The 23049-nt window shown below is 40.1% G+C and overlaps 1 long non-coding RNA gene across 2 annotated transcripts in view; it reads right to left on the minus strand.

The window, feature by feature from the left end:
* Positions 1–2684: 2684 nt before the first annotated feature.
* LOC113609913 (uncharacterized) overlaps positions 2685–23049 on the minus strand; it is a 73078-nt gene continuing 52713 nt past the window's right edge. For both annotated transcript variants that reach the window (XR_003428872.1, XR_003428871.1), the window contains exons 4-5: positions 5187–5229; positions 2685–2729 (exon numbers count right to left, since the gene is read on the minus strand). This is a non-coding gene — a long non-coding RNA (uncharacterized LOC113609913). The remainder of the gene's footprint in view (positions 2730–5186; positions 5230–23049) is intronic.

Here is a 23049-nt window from a genome sequence, read left to right on the forward strand (position 1 = left end):
AATGTCTTTTCCATATCTGCATGTTATACTGAAATGAGTACTTGTCATCTGGAGATAATTATGTGCGATGATTTCATAGTGAGGAAACAAATTCATGTTTCAATGAAAGGGTAAGGCAGATATGAATCATAATCATTCTAAATTATAGTTATTAAAATTCTATAAATTCAAAACATTTCAATTCTATGACTCGGGCAACGAGTCTAATCCGAGCAGCAGTGACCAAATTTTCAGAAGTTCTAATATATATATATATATATATATATATATATATATATATATATATATATGTTACAGCTGACCACAAAATGTTTCTCTAGATTACTATTACCTGTGCCCATTTACCCATTCTACTATTCATTCAGGCACTGCTATGTCTTAAGGCAAGATAAATCCCACATAAATAAGGAATTATAATATGATGTGATATATAGTAATAGAAGTACATTACAAGGCACAGCATAACCATCAAAGAATAAACTGCCTATTGGCTTCACTGAAGGGCTGACTCACCCTCAGGGTTGGGTCCTAAAGGAAGCATATGAGAACAGCAGTGGACAGCATGCTCAGAGGTGAGAAAGGTGAGCAGACGATAGGATTTCAGACAGAGGGAGTGGCATTCGCAGGGGCGTGGAGATATAAAATAGTTTAATGAGTTCAAAGAATTGCAAGTATTTTGCTGTTTATGGAACCTAACATTGAAAAGCAATGTTGGAATAGAAGTTAGGCAAACAGGGGACAGCTCATATGAAGTAGCTTAAATAATCATGCTCTATGGGCTTTATTTAATGGACATGAGGCAGATGGTCAGAGTTTCCGGTAAGAGCAGAGCAAGAGAGTATTTACCCTTTGGAAAAATGACTTTGGAGGCACTGTGGAGAAGAGCTTGGAGAGGAAAGAGACAAAGGCAGAGAGTCCAGGTGAAAAGTTATAAAGACCTGTGCAAATACAGGTGAAGAAATGAGAAAATATGTGACAGATTTCTACATAACATCAACAGAAATTGATAATAAATTGGATGTGAAGGAAAAAGAGTGGTGAGGACTTAGACACATGGGTTATTATCAAGGCAAGAAACAAAATAGCAAATAGAGAAATAACAGATTTGGTGGATATAAAAAATAAGCTCAGTTTTGGCAAGAATGTGTTCAAGTTGTCTGTGAATTACACAGGTAGACCTACAGGACAGGCAATGGTATACAAGGAAGAGGTCAGGGCTGGTGATACTAATTTAAGTCATTGATCACACAGGTAGTCATGACAACTATGGGAATGAGATTGCCCAATAGGAAAAAGATGTTCTAAAAAAATATTATGTGTATGCCTGAAGTGTCATTAATGGTTACCACATCTTTGTCAATAACAATTGTTGGAGTGTGTTTTTTCATTCATGCCTAGGAATGTGCACCATGATGTGGTAGAAAGAGTGCAGTACTGGTGAGCAGGAACCTTGGCTCCCAGTCGTGGCTCCCTCAGAAAGTCATTGCATGATGTTGGGCAAGTCACTTAACCATTTCTTTCCTTGGTTTCTTTATCTGTGAGATGAGGCTGAATTCCATGAGCTCTAACACTGTGTAATTCTTTAACCAGCCCTCCAAATCTTGTGATTTGCCCTGATGGGCTCTGATGAAGTTGCCAGTGAGACCTGAAATAACTAAATTATAGACATTGAGGGGGAAATGTGGCCTAGGAAGAGCCACAGACTTTATAATTTTCCCCTGAGTAATGAAAAGCTAACTTTGAAAAAATATTTTTGCTGTAATTTGGGGGCAGTTATTGTAGACTATTATGAAAATGTAGGGCTATTTATTGAAAGGGAATGATATGTGGCCACAGATATTTGGGTTTTGATTGAATGACCTTTTGAGTCCAAGTTTTTCGGAAAATAACTATATAAGATTGTCCCATTTAAAAGCTATCTACTTATAGTTTCATTGCATTAAAGATTGTGTAATAGGTCTGACAATATTTGTCCCTTCTGGCCAATTATGACTGCCTACACGAAATATAGGAATAGAAAACATTTATTGTAATTATACTGCATTAAAATTGTATGTTCGTATGATGGCAGGTGGTCAGGCAGAAAGAACTTACTGATAGATGGGCTTATAGGTGCTGAGCTGGCACCCAAACTAAATACATGAAAATCTTTCCCTTTGTGTTCCCCAAAATGTAAGGTACAGCGGATTACAAGCACCAAAGAAACATAGATTGTAGTTCAACTAGCAAATCAAACATCTGTGAAGATATTCACTTGCTGTGTTGTGCTATGTGGGTGACAGAGTTTCTGTAAAGTTATTTGTGATTTTGATTGAACCGCAGTCTAGCAGTACCCTTATACTAAGCCTCTGAATTATAATTACTCTCTGAATATTAGAGGTTTATCTTGTTGTATGAAGCCTTGTGCATGCTGTGACTTATAGAAATCATGACACCAAAAACCTCAGAACATAGAGCTTTGCATTGTAAAAGGAAAGTTTATTTGGCTTAATCAGAATTGTGAATATGTTTAAAAATCAAAGTAGAAGAGTAAAGAGTTAATGAATGAGGGCTTCCCTGGTGGCGCAGTGGTTGAGAGTCCGCCTGCCGATGCAGGGGACACGGGTTCGTGCCCTGGTCCGGGAAGATCCCGCATGCTGCGGAGCGGCTGGGTCCGTAAGCCATGGCCGCTGAGCCTGCGCATTCGGAGCCTGTGCTCTGCAATGGGAGAGGCCACAGCGGTGAGAGGCCTGCGTAGCACAAAAAAAAAAAAAAAAAAAAAAAGAGTTAATGAATGAAAATTAATATATTAAACAAACAAAAACCAGTTGAAAAATGGAAGAGAATACAAAACCAATCCCCAAAAGACATGATACCTAGGAATAAACCTAACAAGAAATGTGCAAGACCTATATGAAGGAAACTTTAAAACACTACTGCATGGTTAATCAACCATCCTCCAATATAAAATAAAAGTTAGGGGTTTCCCTGGTGGCGTAGTGGTTGGGAGTCCGCCTGCCGATGCAGGGGACGCGGGTTCGTGCCCCGGTCCGGGGGGATCCCACATGCTGCGGAGCGGCTGGGACCGTGAGCCATGGCCGCTGAGCCTGCGCGTCTGGAGCCTGTGCTCTGCAACGGGAGAGGCCACAGCTGTGAGAGGCCCGCGTACCGCAAAAAAAAAAAAAATTAAAACAAAACACTACTGCATGATGTCAGAGAAGACTTTGGACAAATGAAAGACTTCTATTTAGAAAGAGATCCCAGGTCCATTATTAAGTAAAATAAGCAAGAAGCAGAACAGTAGGTCAAGAATCTTCCTTTTCATATAAAAAAGGAAAAATAAGAACTTACATTTTAATTTACTTGTATATAAAGAAACTCTGAAAAGAGTCATAAAAATGTACCTATGGAGGATATGGAAAATTAGTGGATAAGAGACAAGAGTGGAAGAGAGGATTTTTTTATATCCATTACAGAGCACTTGCTCATTCAATTTTACGGCTATATAACATTCCATTCTACGTTTGTACTATAATTTGTTTTACAGACTTCTGTTGATATTTAAGTTGTTTCCAGTCATTTCCTATTATAATCAATTCTTCAATTAATCATGCAAATGATTACTTTTTCAAAAAAATCAAATTTAAAACCATAAACAAAACTTTCAGCTAAAATATCCAGAAAGAAAAAGCAGACCCCTTCCAATGAAAGCTCTGACTTAAATATAAACAGGGAAGGTCAAAATGGCAGGTCTTAGAAGTGGCCAAGTCCAGGATGAATAGCTAGGCGTCCTCACTCTCCTTTCCTTCTTCCCCTCCCACCACAGACCACACACCCAAACGACAGCAGCTCTCTTGCTTATGATGAAGCAGCGTCCCTGTGTCATCTGTGCATTGGAAAACCTGCTGTGCCCATGAGAAACAAGCCAAGTGATTTCATCCATGCAAGTTGGCACAGGGCTCAAAAGTTGTTCTAGTTCATCAGCTGTCATTATTCTCATCATGTCTCTTGCCATGGTGGCTACCTTACTAGACTGGTAGGTGTGGCAAGGTGATTTATCACAGTATTAACTTGTGTTGGTTCTCTCTTTAGTTTTCCGTCCTGCATTTGAAATAGGTAGCTCAGTTTTTGTTCCCTTGTCTCAGAGGTGTTTTGTAGCTGAATGGAAAGCAGGAGCTTCATGAGAAAAGGCAGCTCCTTTATTTGTAAACACATCAACTCACAGAAGAGAGTATAATAGATGTCCTGAAATGAGGAAAGAGGAAGAGAAGTGCCTTTGACAGTGGCAAGAGGAGTAGGGGGTTAACTTGTCCATCCAGGGCAGGGATAGCAGTCTATAGGTTTGTAAAGTACTATCAGCTCCAGGCTCCCAGTCAGGGCCTCAGGAAGGAGGGCTTTCATTGCTTTGGAGCCCCAGGCACCAGGGTCCCAGCCCGGGTCATTTCCTATGTTCAGAGGCTCAGGAGCAGTTTGTCACTGAATTTCAAGGAACTGTTGGACAATAAATATATCAGCAGCAACCCATGATGGACCGGACAATAGAGATGTTTCCTCTTTGAGTCAGTTAGCAATACTTTAAGCTGCAAATAATGAAAAACTCACAATACAGTGGCTTAAACAAGGTGGGTGTTTCTTTTTTCTCTCACAACAAGAAGTTCTGGAAGAAAGTGGATCCTGGAATTGGTTCAGTGGTTCAGTGACGTTGGGACCACCAAATCTGCAATTCTCCTGGCCTATTCTTCATGGTTACAAGATGGCTGCTACAATTCCAGATATCACATCCATATTAACTCAGGAGAAAGAGAGGAAGAGGGAGCCCTAGGATGTTGCATCCATTTTATCAGGAAAGACAAATATATCCTATGCCCCAGCAGAAGTCCCCTTACCTCACATTGGTCAGTACTATCACTTGACTAGTTGTCCACCCCTAGCATCAGGAAGGTGGCCCAAGCAGAAGGAGTTTGGAAACATCTGTTGGGTTAGCCAAAACCACACCCAAATTTCTGAGCATTACATAAGCATCCTTGAGTCCTGGGGAGATGAAACCCCAATAATGACAGAGATTCAATTTTCCACCACCCAGAGAATTAGGATGAATTTTAAAGAAACCAATTAAGAAAAAATAAACACATTTTTAAAACAATATCAATAAGAGGTAAAAGGTGATATTTTTTACACATCAGAGTTTGTAGTTGTAAGTTTATTACCTTTTATGCAGGCACCTGTGATCTTCTCTTTTGATGAGTCATCCTTAAACAAAGTAAAAAAAAAACCAAAAAACAACGAGTAGTCCTAGATGCTTCCTAGCAAGCAGTCACCAAACCTATTCACCATGGACCTGCAAACTCAGCCATGTACATTTGAACACTGGCAATGAATATAAACCTTGTTTATGAGGCACATTTGACTAAAGTCAACATTACTTAAACTTAGTCATAGAGCCTCTAACCTTTGGGGTGCAGGTGCCTGGATATGAACTCTTACCAAATCTCTTAATTGGATAATAACTATATTTTAAATGTCAGATACTAGTCTTTCTTTATTAAATGTGGTCAGTTTCACTAAAACCTTAATCTTTTTTGGCAGGTGCCCCATATTTCTAAATTTCTGTTCTGTTCTTGCTCTGTGTCCTTTTGGACTTGATTTTCACTTTTTTTTTTTTTTTTTGCGGTACGCGGGCCTCTCACTGTTGTGGCCTCTCCCGTTGCGGAGCACAGGCTCCGGACGCGCAGGCTCAGCGGCCATGGCTCACGGGCCCAGCCACTCCGTGGCATGTGGGATCTTCCCGGACCGGGGCACGAACCTGTTTCACCTGCATCTGTAAGCGGACTCCCAACCACTGCGCCACCAGAGAAGCCCTTTCACTTTGTTTTTAACTGACATTAGGCTAGTGAATTCTGTTGTCTCTTAACCCCGGTTCTGGATCCCTCTCTTCTTTCCCTTCTGCACTGTTTATGTTTTCTCTTCTAGTGCTATTCCAAGGAATATTTGTCTCCTCATCGGCTGTCTTCTCTCCCCAGAGATAGCATAATGGCACTGACTAAGGATAGCATAATGGCACTGGGACCAGGCAAACAAGCTGCTGCTTGTTACAGAGATAGATCATTAACTTCAGATCACTAAATGCAATTCTTCAGCTTATCTCTTGCAAACTTAATATAAGAAAGTCATTTCCCAATGGTAACCACTTGCCAGCTGGAACTTTTACGCATATGATCAGGCTAGATGAAATTGATGGGAACCTTTGAACTCTTCCCAAGGAATTGTCTCTATAATGTGATGGTTTTCTCCATATCACGATCATATTGTTAATATTAACAAGCAGTACTTATAATGGGCTTGGAGTTTCTAAGATGAAAGATGTCACATAAATAGAATGAATCCATCTGGGGAGATAGAATGTGAGTACAAGGAATATCACATACATCATTGAAGGCCTGTGGACTTATTCTCAATGACGTGTAGCTAAGGACAGTGGTCAACATTTGAATGTGGTTTCTCCCATAAGACACAACTTTCCATTTAAAATTTTTAGTTATATCCAGTATTTTGTTGAACATGAACAAGTATATTAGTGACATCATTTAAAATAAATCATTTTATTTCCTTCTCTGGCTTACGGTTAGTTTTGCAGTTAAATCTGGAGGCATTTTAAAATAACCCCTATTGAGGGCAATTCAGCAATAGCTTTAAAAATTATAAATGTATTTGTACAGTTATAAGTTGCCAAATCTACAAAACCATCCAATAGCCAAAGACTGAAAACACCCCAAAAGTTATCAATAAAAAAGACTAGTTAAATAAATTATGGTACATCCATCTGAACACTGTGCAGCTATAAAAAAAAATGAGGAAGTTCTCTATATGCAGATATGGAAAGAGTTCCAAAATATATTGTAAAATAAAGTGTAGATATATATATATATATATATATATATATATATATATATATATATATATATATATTGCTGGTTCAGTTCCAGACCACCACAATAAAGCAAATATTGCAATAAAGTGAGTCATATGAATTTTTTGGTTCCCCAGTGCATATAAAAGTTATTTTTACACTATACTGTCATCTATTAAGTGTGCAATAGCATTATATCTAAAAATACAGTGTACATACTTTAATTAAAAATACTTTATTGCTAAAATAAAGCTAAAGCAATTACAATAGTAACATCAAAGGTCACTGAGCACAGATCACCATAACGAATATAATAATAATAGAAAAGTTTGAAATATTGTGATAATAACAAAAATGTAACACAGAGACACAAAGTGAGCAAATGCTCTTGGAAAAATGGCACCAATAGACTTGCTTGTTGCAGGGTCGCTACAAACCTTCAATTTGTAAAATACACAGTATCTGAAAAGTGTAATAAAGCAAAGGGGAAAAAAATGAAGTACGCCTGTACATAGTATGCTATATAGTGCAGTAAAAGAGTGGAGGGGGGATAAGAATTTTTATTTACAATTGTTTGTATCTGCATAAAGTAATTCTTGAATTTTATATGTTTAAAAATATATTAAAAAAAGAGATTGCCTATGGTAGTGTGAGGTTTGGGAATTGGACAGGTGAGAAATAAGAGTAGACGTGAGATATTTTACAGTTTTATGTATTCTATATATAACACCATAGGAATGTATTATTCATTCAAAAAGTAAAATCAAGAAAAGAACAAGAAAGTATTTGGATGCTCTGCTCCTGTCTCAGTGTATCTATATTCTTTTAGCCCTCCAGGTATAAGTATCATTATAATGATTTCATGAAGCTTCCCCTGTGGTGGGAATCTTGCCATTCTCTCAACTCCCATGGCACTGTTAGGACAGATCACTCTCCACCATGTGTGATTATCATTTATAGATGTCATTTTCAAGGCTATTCTCTACTTACGTCCTGCCATGCTTACCCCCACCTCTACATGACCTTCACGTTGTCCTTTTCTCGGTTTCTTGAACAGGCTATGCTCCCTCCCACAGAGAAGCCTCTTCTAATCCCCTTGACTTGGTCAGGTTCCCTTGCTATTCTTTTCTATCCCTGTGCATTCCTTTTCAAAGTACCTGTCTCACTTGTTACTACTTGTCATATCGGTCCTCCCTACCCGAGTCTCAACCAAAAGCTCCATGCAGGACTGGGCTGTATTGTGTCGTTTGCTTCTGTGTCCCTAGTGCTTAATACATTTCCTAGCAAGGGTTAGCAAATATTTGTTGATTGGAAGTGAATGTTATTCCTCCCTTACCAGACAGTGATTTCCTTATGGGTAAGACGTGTCATCTTTCTAAAGCCCACATAATATAAAGGACAGCAGGGTGTAGTGGATAAGAGATGGGGGTTCAAATAAGAGCACTGTTATGCACTCACTCTGGGACCTTAACCTTTTAGCCTCTCTGGGCTTCAGAGTTCTCACCTGTATTAAGTTTTTCATTCATTCTGTCTTTCAATACTATTTACTGATTACCAACATGTGCCAGGCACAGTTCTAGTAACTGTGATACAATGGTATGCAACACAGAAAAGTGCTGGCTGTCTGCAACACAAATTCTAATTAGGATAGGCAAGGACAGTGTGGAGACAGTCACCAAAAACCCATAAAGCAAATAAAGCCAAATTCCAAGTAGTGACAAAGGCTACCATAGAGCAGCTGACGGTGGCTACTTCAGAGCAGCCAGGGAAGGCCTCTCTGAGCACATAATACTGGAACTGAGTTTTCAAGCAGATTAAATGAGATAGTGTCTGTCAGTACCTTAAAATAATGTCTGGCATATAATAAACTTCAATAAATGATAACTCTTAGTATTATTAACAACTTGTCAAAAGAATGAACTGAAAATATGTGAAAATATAAACAGACTGTCTTTAGCATATAAAATACTATAATCACAACATTTATATGTGGATTTATATGTACTTATATAGGGTGTGTGTGTGTGTGTGTCAGCAAGATCTTTTATGACTGAAAGAATCTCCTTCTTTGGTTCTGAATAGTTAATGCTTCTCCCAACCCCCAGAGCAGTACAGTTTATACCCTGGGAGTGATTTAATTACTCACAGCACCTGACTAACAAGGTACTCAGGGAGAAATCCCAGAAACACAAGTAACATTTGTTTTCATAAATGGATTCAATGTTCTCTAAGGTGCCATGAATCTATGACGTTTTCTTTTTTACAGATGTTCATTACATCTGAGGTGATGAAAAAAATGGTTACAGGTAAAGGTCTGAGAGAGAGAGACTATGCATGTGTCAATACAATCCCACTCCAAACTCTAAAAAAAATCACTGACCATTCACATCTTCCTGAGGTGGAAGTAACATCACTGGAGTGTACTGGCTGGTGTGTATCATGGGGTGGCGTTGAGAACATCCTCTGTGTCAGGCGCTGCTCATTTAATCCCCCCCAAACATAGGAAGTTAGTAGCTATCTTAGGCTGGTTCTCAGAAGCTGACCCTTAGATATGGGAAGTGGAAGGGGCTGGGGGGAGTCAGGGTGTGATTTCTAGGTAAAGTCTACTTGGGCTGGAGGTCCCAGGGAATTCAGGGGTATGAAATATGTGCCCACTGGTGTTAGGGAGTGGGTATGTACATGCTCAGAAACAAAAAGTAAGACCCAGGGAATCTGGGTGGAGCTTTGACAGTGTCCTCTAAGGTATTCATATTCCTAATTTACCTAAGAGGAAATGTGGACATTTATGCACTCAGAGAGGTAAATAATTTGCTCAAGGTCACCTACCTGTTAAGTGGCAGAGCTTGGATACAAATTCAGACAGACTTGACCCCATGATTCATGCTTATTCTCCACTACCAAATGTGCTTCCCCTTCTGACCATCCATCAGCCATATATACAGAAACATATTCTGTATTTATATAAACAGATATCCTTACCCAGCTTCCTGAGGCAGAAGTTTATTAGAAATTACCATGAAACATTATATTTAGGAATCTCTAGAAGACCACCGTCCAACAGAAATAGAATGCAAGCCACAGATACAGTTTAAGATTTGCTAGTGTCCACAATAAAAAAGAAACAAGTGAAATGACATTAATAGTATACTTTACTTAGCCCAGTATATTAAAAATATCATTATTTTAATATGTAATCAATGTAAAAAATAGATATTTTACATTCTTTTTTCATACGAATTCTTTTTGTATATTTTACACTAAGCTCATCTCAGTTCAGTTGTGAAATGTCATTCGGAAATACTTGATGTGAATTTAGATTTTATAAAATTTACAGTTGAAAAAAGTAGATTCTCGTAGCCAAGTTTAAAGTATTTAAACGTTTTCCACAACAGAATTGAGTATCACTTTTGAATTGAAATCAATTAAAATTCAATGCTAAAAATATTCAGTTCCTCAATCACACTAGCCACATTTCAAAGGCTAGTAGTTTCATGTAGCTAGAGGTTATCATATTGAACCGGATGGAAAATTTGTCCTATGAGAAGGTACAAGGTCATGAGTCTGTACACCATCAGGAACGGAAACAAATATTGTGTCTGTCATGCTGCACATAGTAGATACAGTGGTAAACAAGACCCCCATGTCCAGGAAGAGTGAACTACAAGGACTTTGCAACTGGAGTTGCTCAAAAGGAGTGAGAATTAGCCCTGTTAATAGTTTGGGATCAGAGCAACTCAGGAAGAAGATGGTGATCTTTGCTAAACCACCTACATGCAACACTTTATTTTCATCTCCAGAGACCTGATTACCCAGTGTCAGTGCATTTTGTAATCTGGTAATCTTCTCTGTGGACAGAGAAGCTCTGCAACAAACCCAAGAGCCCTGACAGGTGGACATTTTGACCCCATAACCTCACCTGTACATGCCAGATGGTGCTGGAAGCACAGCCAGGTGCAAACACATGAAAGTACTAGAAAGACTCAAATCTTTAAATATATGTGAAGATTTATGCTCAAAGGAAATTTCCAAAGGCATGTGCAAAAATGTTCATGGTGGTACTATTCTTAAGCTTCAAAAACTGGAAATTATTCAAACGTACAACAGTAGAATGATTTAATAGATAGTAGAATTTTCTGGAGTATTCATGCAATGAGATGCCACATAGCAATGAGAATGAAAAACTTACAGTTATATCCAGTAACACTGATGAATCTTTCAAACATACTGAGTTTGTTTGAGCCAGATAGAAAAAAAGAACAAAATGTAAGATTCCGTTTATACCAAGTTTAAAATTAGGCAAAAGTAATCTATGGTTTTAGAAGTCAGGATAATTATTAAATTTGCTGGAGTGGGGAGGAGGGAGGTTCTGATTAAAAAGTGGCATGAAGGGGGCTACTGGGATACTGGCAAAATTCTGTTTCTTAATTGTAAGCTGGTTATGCAGGTATGTTTGTTTAATGAAAAGACATGGTTGGTACACTTTTCTGTGTATATATGTATGCTATAATTTAAATATATATATAATCAATAACTAAATTATTGAAGACCAACAGAGTTTCATTGCCTACTCTGGAGCTCTAGAGATAAGTTGGGCATGTGTAAGAAAGTCAAAGTTATCATTCCACTCTGTGTTCTACCTTCTTAAAATCACAAATATCTTTCTTGGAGGTAAAGGAAAACCAAGCTGATCATAGGGCCAGGGGAACACAGGAGGATAGAAGGTAACAAAAAAAAGAGAAGCTTAGTCCTCGTTGAAGTTCCTCTGCCTGGCAAGTCCTTCCCTCACTTCTGCTTAATGAAAACCTAACCTCTTTCAAGTTCCATTTGTGACACTTCCTCCATGAAGGCATCCTTGATTGCCACAAACAAAAAATGATCTCTCTTTCTTCTAAATTTGTAGGGCACTTGTCAGTACTATTCATCATATATTACCATGCATCTCAGCAATTTCTAGAAGGCAATGCAGTGTAGTGCTTATGAGCTCGTGGGGTGAAATCAACTAGGCTTCAAGGCCTTCCTCTACCACTTGCTGTGTGAGCTAGAGCAAACTGCCCAATCATCATGCATTTGTTTCCTCAGTTGTAAAATGAAGATGATAAAACTAGAGCCTCCCCAATAGGTTGTTGTGAAGATGAAATGAGATAACGGATGTATAGCTGCTGAAAATCAGTAAGATCTCAGAAAATGTTTATTATTATTATTGAGTATTATCTAATCTAGCGGATAAAAGGTTCCTGAAGAATATGGAGTATGACTTAGAATATGGAATATGATTTTACAAAGAATAAACTTATTACACATGAAACCAAGCAGGACCCTGTGGGATCTTCCTGTGGACAGACCTCCACATGTCCCCTGCCTGCCTCTTGTTTGTAGCTTTAACCTCCTAGTCCTTCCTGAAGTTCCAAAGAGCAAATTGAGTCAGAGAAGTGGGAAAATTCAGAAACAAAGGAAAAGAACCAAGCAAGATGAAATAATAATAGTTTAGCCATAAAACAAACTCAAGGACCTTTTGTTCCTCCTTAAGTGTGATAGATAATATCCTGAGACATATCCTTGAGTTGTTTTGCAGATACTAAAACCCTCACCAGGAAGACAAAGTTAACTGCATGCTGACCCCAGACTGGTTGGAACCAGAAGGTTGATGACTGAGATTCCTGAAACATCATCCTGTTAACCTCACCACCAGCCAATCAGAAGGATGTGCATGAGCTGATATGCACCCTATGACCCTCTCCCTCACCTTGCCTTAGAAAACCCTCTCCTGAAAGCCATCAGGGACTTAGAACATTTTGAGCATGAGCTGCCCGTTCTCCCTGCTTAGCCCCACGTTGGGCGCCTTGCAATAAATGTTATACTTCCCTTCACCACAATCGGTGTCAGTAGATTGGCATTACTGAGTATTGAGTGAGCAGACCCAACCTTGGTTCAGTAACTCACACAGCCCATGTGGGCTTGCCTTACATGCAGTCATGTTCTTTTCTATGTTTCCCATTAGCATAAGCTCCATAAGAACAGGAACTTATTAATGGTAATATCCTTCGCATTGTATAACTCTGGAATTTAGGCTTTATAGATGCTTGGTAATGGGTTGAATCACCATGCCCTTTCTCATGTGTCAAGACTCAAAGCAATCAAAGGAGAATTTCCATAAACTCATACCACAAATCTTCCTATCTCAAGCGTGACCAACTCACTCCCGCTTGTCCTTGGCTGTGCCAATTTGGGCCCTGAAAGGCTCATAATTGAGGAAACCCCTCAATCCCAGACAAACCAGGAAGGTAGATCCCCCTACCTGAATTTGTGCCCATACATTCGGGCCGGTAGTTGTTTTTATGGATGAACAATATCATGATCCTATCTAAAGCCAAGCCCTCGTTCTGGTCGGCATTTCCTCTGCCTGCTCAAGGACTGGGCTCTTGAAATTCTCTCGCCTTCCTGCATCAGCAATCTTTTCCTCTCCACAGAGCCATTCCCATCAGCATACCAACATGCTGTAATTTTTCCTATTAAAAAAAGTGTTAAAAAAATTTAAAAACAGTACCACCAACAACAAAAACCTCAAAACGACATCTCCATCAAGCTACTGCCCATTTCTTGGCTCCCGTTTATAACAAAACTTGAATGAATTGTTTATACACAGTCACCAATTCCAATTCCTCCTTTCCCCAAGGTTTCTGTCCCCGACTCTCCATAGATATATGTCTTATCACAGTTTGCCAGCGATTTGAAACCTTCCTAGACCATTGAACTATGAGAAATAAACTTCTAGTACTGAGCCATTAAATTTTGTCATTTTTTTATTTTACTTTTTTTTTTAATTGAAGTAGAGTTGATAGTGTCATTTTTTGAAACAGAGGAGTTTATCCTAACTTAAGTAATAATAGAGATTAGAACTTCCATACATATCTTTGGTTTAATATATCTTTGTGTATATCTTTGGTTTAATATATCTTTGGTTTAATATATCTCCTCTGCCCTTCTCACTTGTATATCCAGCTGTCTACTCTGTAACCAACTGAATGCATAGTAAGCATCTCATACTTCATGAGTCAAAACTAGACTTGTGATTTTCCATCCCTAAGCACTCTCCCTCTCTTAGAAAATAACCCTCCATTCTTCTTGCTCAGGCTCCAAACCATGAAGGCATCCCTGACACCTCTTCTTCTCTCCTATTCCACCTCCAGTCCACCAGGAAAGGCCATCATCATCTCTTGCCAGATGACTGCAATAGCTTCCTAACCTGTCTCACTGCTTCCTCCCTGGCCCTGACCCCTCTCAACACAGGAAGCAGAATAATCCTCTAAAAATATAGGGTCAGCGTTAGTCACTCTTCTGCTCAAAGCTTCCCCAAGAGACTTCTCAGCTCATTCAGAATAAAATCCAGGGTCCTCAGCTGGACCTGCAGAGCCAAACGATCTTGTTCTGTTCCCTGTCTGACCTCATCTCCCACCACTGTGTTCTCCATTCCTCTGGCCCACTCACTGGCCACCTTGCTTTTTGCAAACACCACAGCCATTCCAGCCTCCCGGCCGGCCATGAACTTGCTGCTTCTCCTGCCCAGAAGGCTAGTCCCCCAAATAATGACATGATTCACTCCCACACTTTCTCAGTCTCCCCTCAAATTTTATTTTATTTTTTCATCATTTTTATTTTTTAGGCCACAACGTGTGCATGTGAGATCTTAATTCCCCGACCAGGGGTTGAACCCGGGCCCCCTGCATTGGAAGCACAGAGTCTTAACCACTGGACTGCCGGGGAAGTCCCTCTCCTCAAATTTTAAACTCTTGCCTTTGCCTTTTAAATCATTCATTTACCGATTTAAGAAATATTTTCCATGCGATAGACACTGTGCTGGGAACGTGAAGTTGAACATGACATGACCTCTGCCCTTAAGAAACTGCTAAATCAGACTAGAGACTGAGCTTTCCAGGAAGGTTTCCTAGAGGAGGTGGCCCTTAAGATGAATCTTGCAGGAGAAATAGGAGTTGGTGGAGGAAAAGGTGATCAGGCAAGTAAATGCCTTTCAGGGAGGGAGTGTAGCAATTGTTAGCGTGTGTGGGTTTGACATATGCCGTATTCAGAGGCTACAGGATCAGCCAGCCTTACCTGTCCCAGAGCCTGGTCATGTGCTATTATGTGAGCATTAGAGATAGCTCAGTTAACTGCAGAGGACGGGAAAGAGAGAAGAAGACCAATACAACCAGCTACTAGGGTGGCCAAGAGCAACGACCAGACACGGGGACTGCAGAGGACTGCCAATGACAAGAGGGGATGTTCAGACGAGCAGTTAGAATGAGCAGAGAGAGGGAGGGATGGCCCAGCATATGGGCAGAATCAAAGAATAGGGATGCCTGCGGCAAGCAACGTTCCAAGATAGTAATAGTGGTGAGAGTCCTTTAAGCTGATGGCTCTCAATGAACCAGTCTCCTGGTATTCATGTCCTCCTCGGCCTCTCCCCTTGAATCTGGACTTGACCTGTGACTCACTGTTAAAGTCTCAACAGGTCTCAACCAGGGGAGATTTTGTTTTCCAGGGGACATCTAACAATGTTTGGAGACAATTTTGTTTGTCACCAGTTAGGGGAATTGGAGGTGCTACTAGCATCTAGAGGGTAGAGGCCAGGGAAGTGTTAAAGGACCAACAATGCACAGTACAGTCCCCACGACAAAGAATTCTCTGGCCCCAAACGTCAATGGTGCCAAGGTTGAAAAACCAATAGAATGCAAGCTAAGTCTTAAGACTTTATGCCTTAAGGACCTAAAGGCTTCCACTTCTGCACCTTTGGAAGCAGGGTAGCCAGCCTTCTTACATGGGCAGCTCAGAAACTCCACGGAGAGACCACGTGAGAGGCCACATGGAGAGGAAGCAGTCCTAACACTGAATGGAGAGCTGACAGCAAGAACCAAGGTCCCAGATATATGACCCCAGGCAAGCTCTTCCAGCCAGCCTCCAACCATCTGAGGAATGTTTGCTAAGATGCCAGACACGTGAGCCAAGATGCTACCGTAGATGTTCCAGCACCAGCAGACATCACAGGGAACAGAGACGAGTTGTCCCCTCCAAGCCCTGCCCAAACTACAGAATCATGAGCAAATAAATAAAATGTCGATTTAAGTCACTAGGTTTGGGGAGAGTTTGTTACACAGCAATAGACGGGTGAAACAGCCAACATAATAGGTACTGTGCTAAACGCATTCTGACTACAACCCTATAAGATGAGACTTGTTATTATCGATACCGCTTTAACTAGGAGGACACCTAAGCACACAGGCATATGTAAGCTAAGTACCTACCCCAAGGTTAGCACAACTAGGAGGTAAAAGAGTTGGGCTTTGAACCCAGGTAGCCTGACTCCACAGGCTATATCTTAACTGTCATGTCATACAGCGGGTCTGGTCATTCATTCATTCACTTATTCAACAAAGACTCATAAAGAACCTACCCTGTGCCAGGCACTACTCTATGCACATAAAATACAACAGAGACCAAAAGAGAAACATTCTGGTCTCACGGAACTTACTTCTAGTAAAGTCTGAGCAGCCACAGAAGTATTGCTTTCAGGTCGTAAGACATTGATTTCTTTCTCAGCTGTCAGGCATCTATTCTAGCACCCCCCATTTCCACTGGAGGACTACCCTTCTTTCTGGATACAGTCTGTTAGGACGGTTACTCAAGGTGGCCAGCCCTTCCCTCACCAAGCGAGGCCAAATGTTCCTGTCCTGGCATTTGAATCTTCAGAAAAGTAGCAAAAAGATGGAAACTAGTTGGAACTCATTCATTCCAGGCGTGGCTCTGAGACAGAACTACTGAGAAGCTCTTGGTCCTAGACCTCCAAATCTGCCCTGCGTCCTACCCATTTATGAGCCTTGTTCTAGAAACATCTTGCTGTTCTGTGAGCCGTCTGATAACTTCCTAATAAATTCCTATGTTGAGTTAGGCAGAGGCTGGTCCTGATGCTTGTGGTTACAGGACTCTAATTACAAGCCTGGAGTCCAAGAGAAGGTCTCTGGGCCCAGCGGGGAGACTGGTAGGAATAAATAGTAATGATGTTCCCCAATAATCTCCATTAACTTTATCTCTGGTTTCTAGATATGGGCAACTGAGGCTTCCTCAATTTGATGTAAAGTGTTAAGCAAAAACAGTTTCAAGCCTCCTTCTTCAAATCAGATTGCTGTACTAAGACCTTTCTGCGTAGAAATTCTGAGAACACCATTGGAAATAGTTTTTAAAGCAAAGATTCACAGGATACTGGTTAATAGAACTGTAATAAAGACACAAGACTATTTATAAGTACAACTGGCAGGATTAAGCCTGAGCTCAGAACCAGCGCAGCAGCACATGCCCAAGAAAAAGGAGAGCCCAATCCCTTATCCCAGACTCCCTAAATCGAATCTCTGGCGTGGGCACTAGGAATTGTCATTTTCGTATCAATGATTCTGTCAACGATTCTGAGGCTTGCTAAGATTTGATAACCACGTTGCTCTGTGCTGGGCTAGAGTCCCTTAGATTAGTGCTTGTCAAACTTTCACAGGCAGACATGTGGTCTTGCTAAAATGCAGATTCTGATTCAGGAGGTTTGGGGTGGAGCCTGAGATTCTGCGTTTCTAACAGGTGGGCAGATGATGCCCTTGCTGCTCAGATGGGTCATAGTCTAGGTGGGGCAAAGCCTGAAGCTGGGAGGCAAAAGGCACAGACTCAGGAAAGAAGCTGAGAAGTAGACATCCTGGCAGCTTATTCCTTAGCAAACTGACATAAGGGGATCACAGAGCCTGCAAAACCGACTACTAGGTTCTTAGCCCCTGCAGGGCTGCCAATCTGGCTTAACCTGAGCAGCCCCTAAAGCAGCTAGGAGACTCAATCCGTTAATTCAGTCCCTAAACAGCTACTTGGCCTGACTCTTTCTCTCTGATTCCTTGTTCAGCATTACAAGATGAAACAAAAACAGAGATGTGATTCCAAAGTTCGATCTCATGTAATTGGGTGCTTTGTTCTTAGTTAGAGTGCAAAGTACTCCTTTTGCAGGCCACTGCATCTGGGTAAATAATAGTTTCATGTTTACTGTTCTAATAAATACTACTTCTCATTATGATAATAAAAGTGCCTACGAAGCCGACATAGACAGTTTCTAAATGATGGATGAGACAGAATCAAATTATTCTGAAGAGCCTGTGAATATTTAATTACTAGACATGGCCCTTCCCTTTGTGTTCACTGATACACTCAACAGCAATCATGGCCCAGGTATTATGCTGAGCATTGACATTTGTTATAAGGATTATGTGGTCCCAAAGGCCTGGCCAAAAACTCAGAAATTCAGCCTCTGTATCTTGTTTGATGAAACTCACAGGATCCACTCCATTGTTGGATTTATTTATTAAATGGAAGACTATGTGCAAATCCCTGCTCCACGTCCTCTGGAGGAAACCCAGAAATGAAGGTAGCGTTCCGAATGGTAGGGAATAAACAACAGGTGGTCTGGGCTTTGTTCGAAATGTGAGTCACACTAAAAATGAGTGTGGGGTTTTTTCTTTTAAGAGTCATTTCCACTCTAGATTTCAAAGTGTGATGCTCCACAACATGGGTATTTAATAGCCACCACAGCAGCTGTCTATTAAGGCAAAGCTCTATTGAACTGATATTTTTTTTAAGTGCGAGTAGCATTTGCAGGGCTGAGCAGAGGATCTGAGAAAGGTACTTCTTTTAAAGTCTTTATCCCCTATGGACAGAAGGTCATCAAATCAAAAGTTTGAAAACTTCTGGTTTATACTAGAATTATTTCTCAAATAGCAATTTCAAGACAGATGAATAATATTAAAATCATTTAAAAGTAGGTATTAAGCACCCACATGCAAATTCTTTATGACAGGGCTATGCTGTTGAAGGAAACTCCTGGAAATGTTTAGGGAGAGAACGTGAGACCGTAGGATGAAGTCCAGAGTGAGGGCAAGCAGAGAAAGCAGGACCATTGTGGAAAGGGCCGAAGGGAAGGATATGTTGACACAAGCTCTAGTTAAGAAGTGTGGTGTAGGGCTTCCCTCGTGGCGCAGTGGTTGAGAGTCCGCCTGCCGATGCAGGGGACACGGGTTCGTGCCCCGGTCCGGGAAGATCCCACATGCCGCGGAGCGGCTGGGCCCGTGAGCCATGGCCACTGAGCCTGCGCGTCTGGAGCCTGTGCTCCGCAACGGGAGAGGCCACAACAGTGAGAGGCCCCTGTACTGCAAAAATAAATAAATAAAAATTAACAAAGAAGTGTGGTGTAGAATGAGAGGTACAGAAATGGATCACCAGCACCTCGAAAGACTGGAGAAGAAAGTAAAGGCATCACAAGGAGTGTCACCTTATTGGAGAGGCCTTCCGTGACCAGTTGTGCCTAAAATAAATACTCTCATCTTTATGCATCATTTTCCAACCATTCACACTGCTGTATCTTTTTCCCATGATACTTATTACTACATAACATTGTTTTATGTGCTATGAATATATATTGGTTTGTCTTCTGTTTTCAGTGGCAATGTAAGCCCCCATGATGCCAGGAATCTGGTCTTTTTCACTGCTATATCCCTAAACCTAGAGCAGTGCCTGGCAGTGGCAAGTACTCAACAAAATATGTGTTAAACGAACTAAATGAATGAAAGCAATAAAGGGAGTTGAGGAGGGGAAAAGGCAGAATGCTAGTACAAGTTTTAGAATAGAGATGCAGTGAATCAGGATGGCAAGGGGAGAGAAAATAAAGGTAGAACAGTTTATTGAAAATTTTAAGATAATAAGATATAGGAGGTCCTAAACGCACCCAAACTCCAGTCTAAGCAGTCTAGAAGCATTGTAAAATAGCTGTGAGCTTTAGAATCGAAGCATCAAATAATTCTCAAGGAGAAAAACTGAGCCCTTGATTCTGGGTAAAATGGCTCATGGACAGCAAAGACCCTCCAACTGCTCCCATCCCAGCAACTTGACTTGCCCCAGAGGTTCAACAAACCCTCCTGGAGAGTCACACTGGAAGGATCATCAGATGTCACTTAGGCGCTGTTCAAGAAAAGAGGAAAGCACAGTTAGTAAGGGGGAGAAATTTTAAAAATCTAGTAACTAGTCAGAAAAGAGAACTCGACTAGCCATCCTCCTGTTCCCCGCAGACAGGGTCTCATTGTTGGGATTATGTTTACTTGAGAAAACACAAAGCCTCAGCTGTGAGTTTGTGGTTGTGCACGCCTAGTACTTATTTTACCAAATGTTTTTGTGCCCGGCAGGAGTGGTGCTGAAGGGGCTGGTTCAGGCAAAGGACAAAGGAGCATCTTGTAACTCCACCAAGAAGAGAATGCATTCCAATGCACCTTCTCCATCAGAGCCTTGCATTAATTTGTTCTTGCCTTGTGTGTACTGATTCCCAGCTCTTCATCCTCAGACCAACAGGATATACACACAGCAGAATATCTATTCCGTGAAAACAAAATTCAAACACAGGTTGATCTGATAGTGGGGTTTACCTCTGAAGAGTGAAGGGGAAAAGTGAGGGACACTTTATTATTTTATGAAGTCTAAAAAAGTGGTGACATTTGTTGCTTCTTTCCTTGCTTTATTTGTTCCACTTGATATTTTTGAAACTGTAATTTTATTAAGTAAAAAGGGATACATTATGAGTACTTACTTTACTTTCTTTTTTTCCATTTGACATTCCTAATATACATATGTTTTTAAGCAAATTAGGTTGTAGGAGAAGATTGTATTAAGAAAAGTTGATGGTCATTCAATTTTAAATGGTTTGAAAATATAACTACTACCACCTCACACCAGTCAGAGAGGCCATCATCAAAAAGTCTACAAATAGGGCTTCCCTGGTGGTGCAGTGGTTGAGAGTCTGCCTGCTAATGCAGGGGACACGGGTTCGAGCCCTGGTCTGGGAGGATCCCACATGCCGCGGAGCAACTAGGCCCGTGAGCCACAAGTACTGAGCCTGAACGTCTGGAGCTTGTGCTCCGCAACAAGAGAGGCCGCGACAGTGAGAGGCCCGCGCACCGCGATGAAGAGTGGCCCCCGCTTGCCACAACTAGAGAAAGCCCTCACACAGAAACGAAGACCCAACACAACAAAAATAAATTAATTAATTAATAAACTCCTACCCCCAACATCTCTTTAAAAAAAAAAAAGTCTACAAATAGGGAATTCCCTGATGGTCCCATGGTTAGGACTCAGCGCTTTCACTGCTGGGGCCCAGGCACAGCCAAAAAAAAAAAAAAAGTCAATAATAATAAATGCTGAAGAGGGTGTGGAGAAAAGGGAACCCTCCTACACTGTTGGTGGGAAAGTAAATTGGTGCAGCCACTATGGGGGACAGTATGGAGGTTCCCTAAAAATAGAGCTACCATATAATCCTGTGATCCCACTCCTGGACATACAAAACTCTAATTTGAAAAGATACATGCACCCCAATGTTCTTAGCAGCACTATTCACAGTAGCCAAGACATGGAAGCAACGTAAAAGTCCATGGACAGATGAATGGATAAAGATGTAGTATATATAATGTGTACAATGGAATACTACTCAGCAGTAAATAAAGAATATAATAATGTCATTTGCAGCGACATGGATGGACCTAGAGATTATCACACTAAGTGAAGTAAGTCAGACAGACAAAGACAAATATCATGATAACACTTATATGTGGAATCTAAAAAATATGATACAAATGAACTTATTTACAAAACACAGACAGACTCACTGACATAGAAAACAAACTTATGGTTACCAAAGGGGTGGGGAGGGACAAATTAGGAGTTTGAGATGAACATATATGCACTGCTCTATATAAAATAGATAATACCAAGGACCTACTGTATAGCACAGGGAACTATATGCATATCTTGAAATAACCTATAATGGAAGAGAATGTAAAGAAAGAACATATATATATATATATATATACACATACATATATATATATAAATAATTGAATCACTTTGCTGTATACCTGAAACTAACAAACACAACATTGTAAATCAACTATATTTCAATAAAAATGTTTTAAAAAATACTAAGAACATTGAAGGTATTTGTTTCAAAAAGCAAAGCTGATGTCATGCCTCCTAGTCCCTTTCTAATTTAAGGACCTCAGGAACACAGAGTTTAGTTGGTTTTACTCTTTTTTTTTCCATTGCACACTATTTCCACAAGTCCTTGCTAGGCTCCTCTCTAATGAAAACAATTTTAATGTTTTTCTCCTTTATCCCCCCATTTTCAATCACACTTCTCTTCCTCCTAATATACCTACCCTAGAATATTTAACTGTATAGCACAGGGAACTGTATTCAGTATCTTATATGCTTATTTTGAGCTTCTTTCACTCAACATTATGTCTGAGAAAGTCATCCATGTTGTTGTGTGTATTAGTAATTCATTCTTTTTTATTGCTGTATGGTATTCTATTATATGAATATTCTACAATTATCTGTCTATTCTCCTGTTGATGGACTTCTGGGTTGTTTCCAGTTTTTAGTTATTATGAATAAAACTGCTATGAATATTCTTGTTTGTGTTTTTTAAAAATCAAGTGCCCTTATTTCTCTTGGGTGTATACTTAAGAGAGCAATTGCTGGCTTATAGAACAGATGTATATTTAGAGTTCATAGATATCGCCAGTTTTCTAAAATGGTTATGCCAGCTTACACTCCCACTAGCAATGCATGAGAGTTCCAGTTGCTCTATATCCTTGCCAACTGTTTGTCATTCTATGGATAGTAGGTGTATAGCGGCATCTCATTGTGGTTTTAATTTGCATTTCCCTGTTAACTAAGAATGTCAAGTGCCTTTTAATATCCTTGTTAGCCATTTGGATATCCTCATATGTAAAGTGCCTTTTAAAATCTTTGCTTATGTTTTTTCATTAGGTGGTTTGTCTTTTTCTCATTGAATTTTAGGAGCTTTTAACACGTTCCTGTTAGGAATCCTTTGTCACATACATGTAATTGGGAATAAATTCTCACAGCCTGGCTTCTCTTTTCATGCTGTTAATGGTGTCTTTTAACACCAAGTCCTTTTCAGGAATTAGGTAATAAATATATTTTATATGACACATATAAAGGAGAGAGTTTATCTTATTAGGTTATCAACATGTACAGGGTAATAAAATTTATGTCAATAACATCAAATAAAATCTATTTTAAATGAC

The sequence above is a fragment of the Aethalodelphis obliquidens genome, unplaced genomic scaffold (assembly GCF_003676395.1).
Source record: "Aethalodelphis obliquidens isolate GAN/ISIS:26980383/991018 unplaced genomic scaffold, ASM367639v1 scaffold59, whole genome shotgun sequence".
Taxonomy (NCBI): Eukaryota; Metazoa; Chordata; class Mammalia; order Artiodactyla; family Delphinidae; genus Aethalodelphis; species Aethalodelphis obliquidens.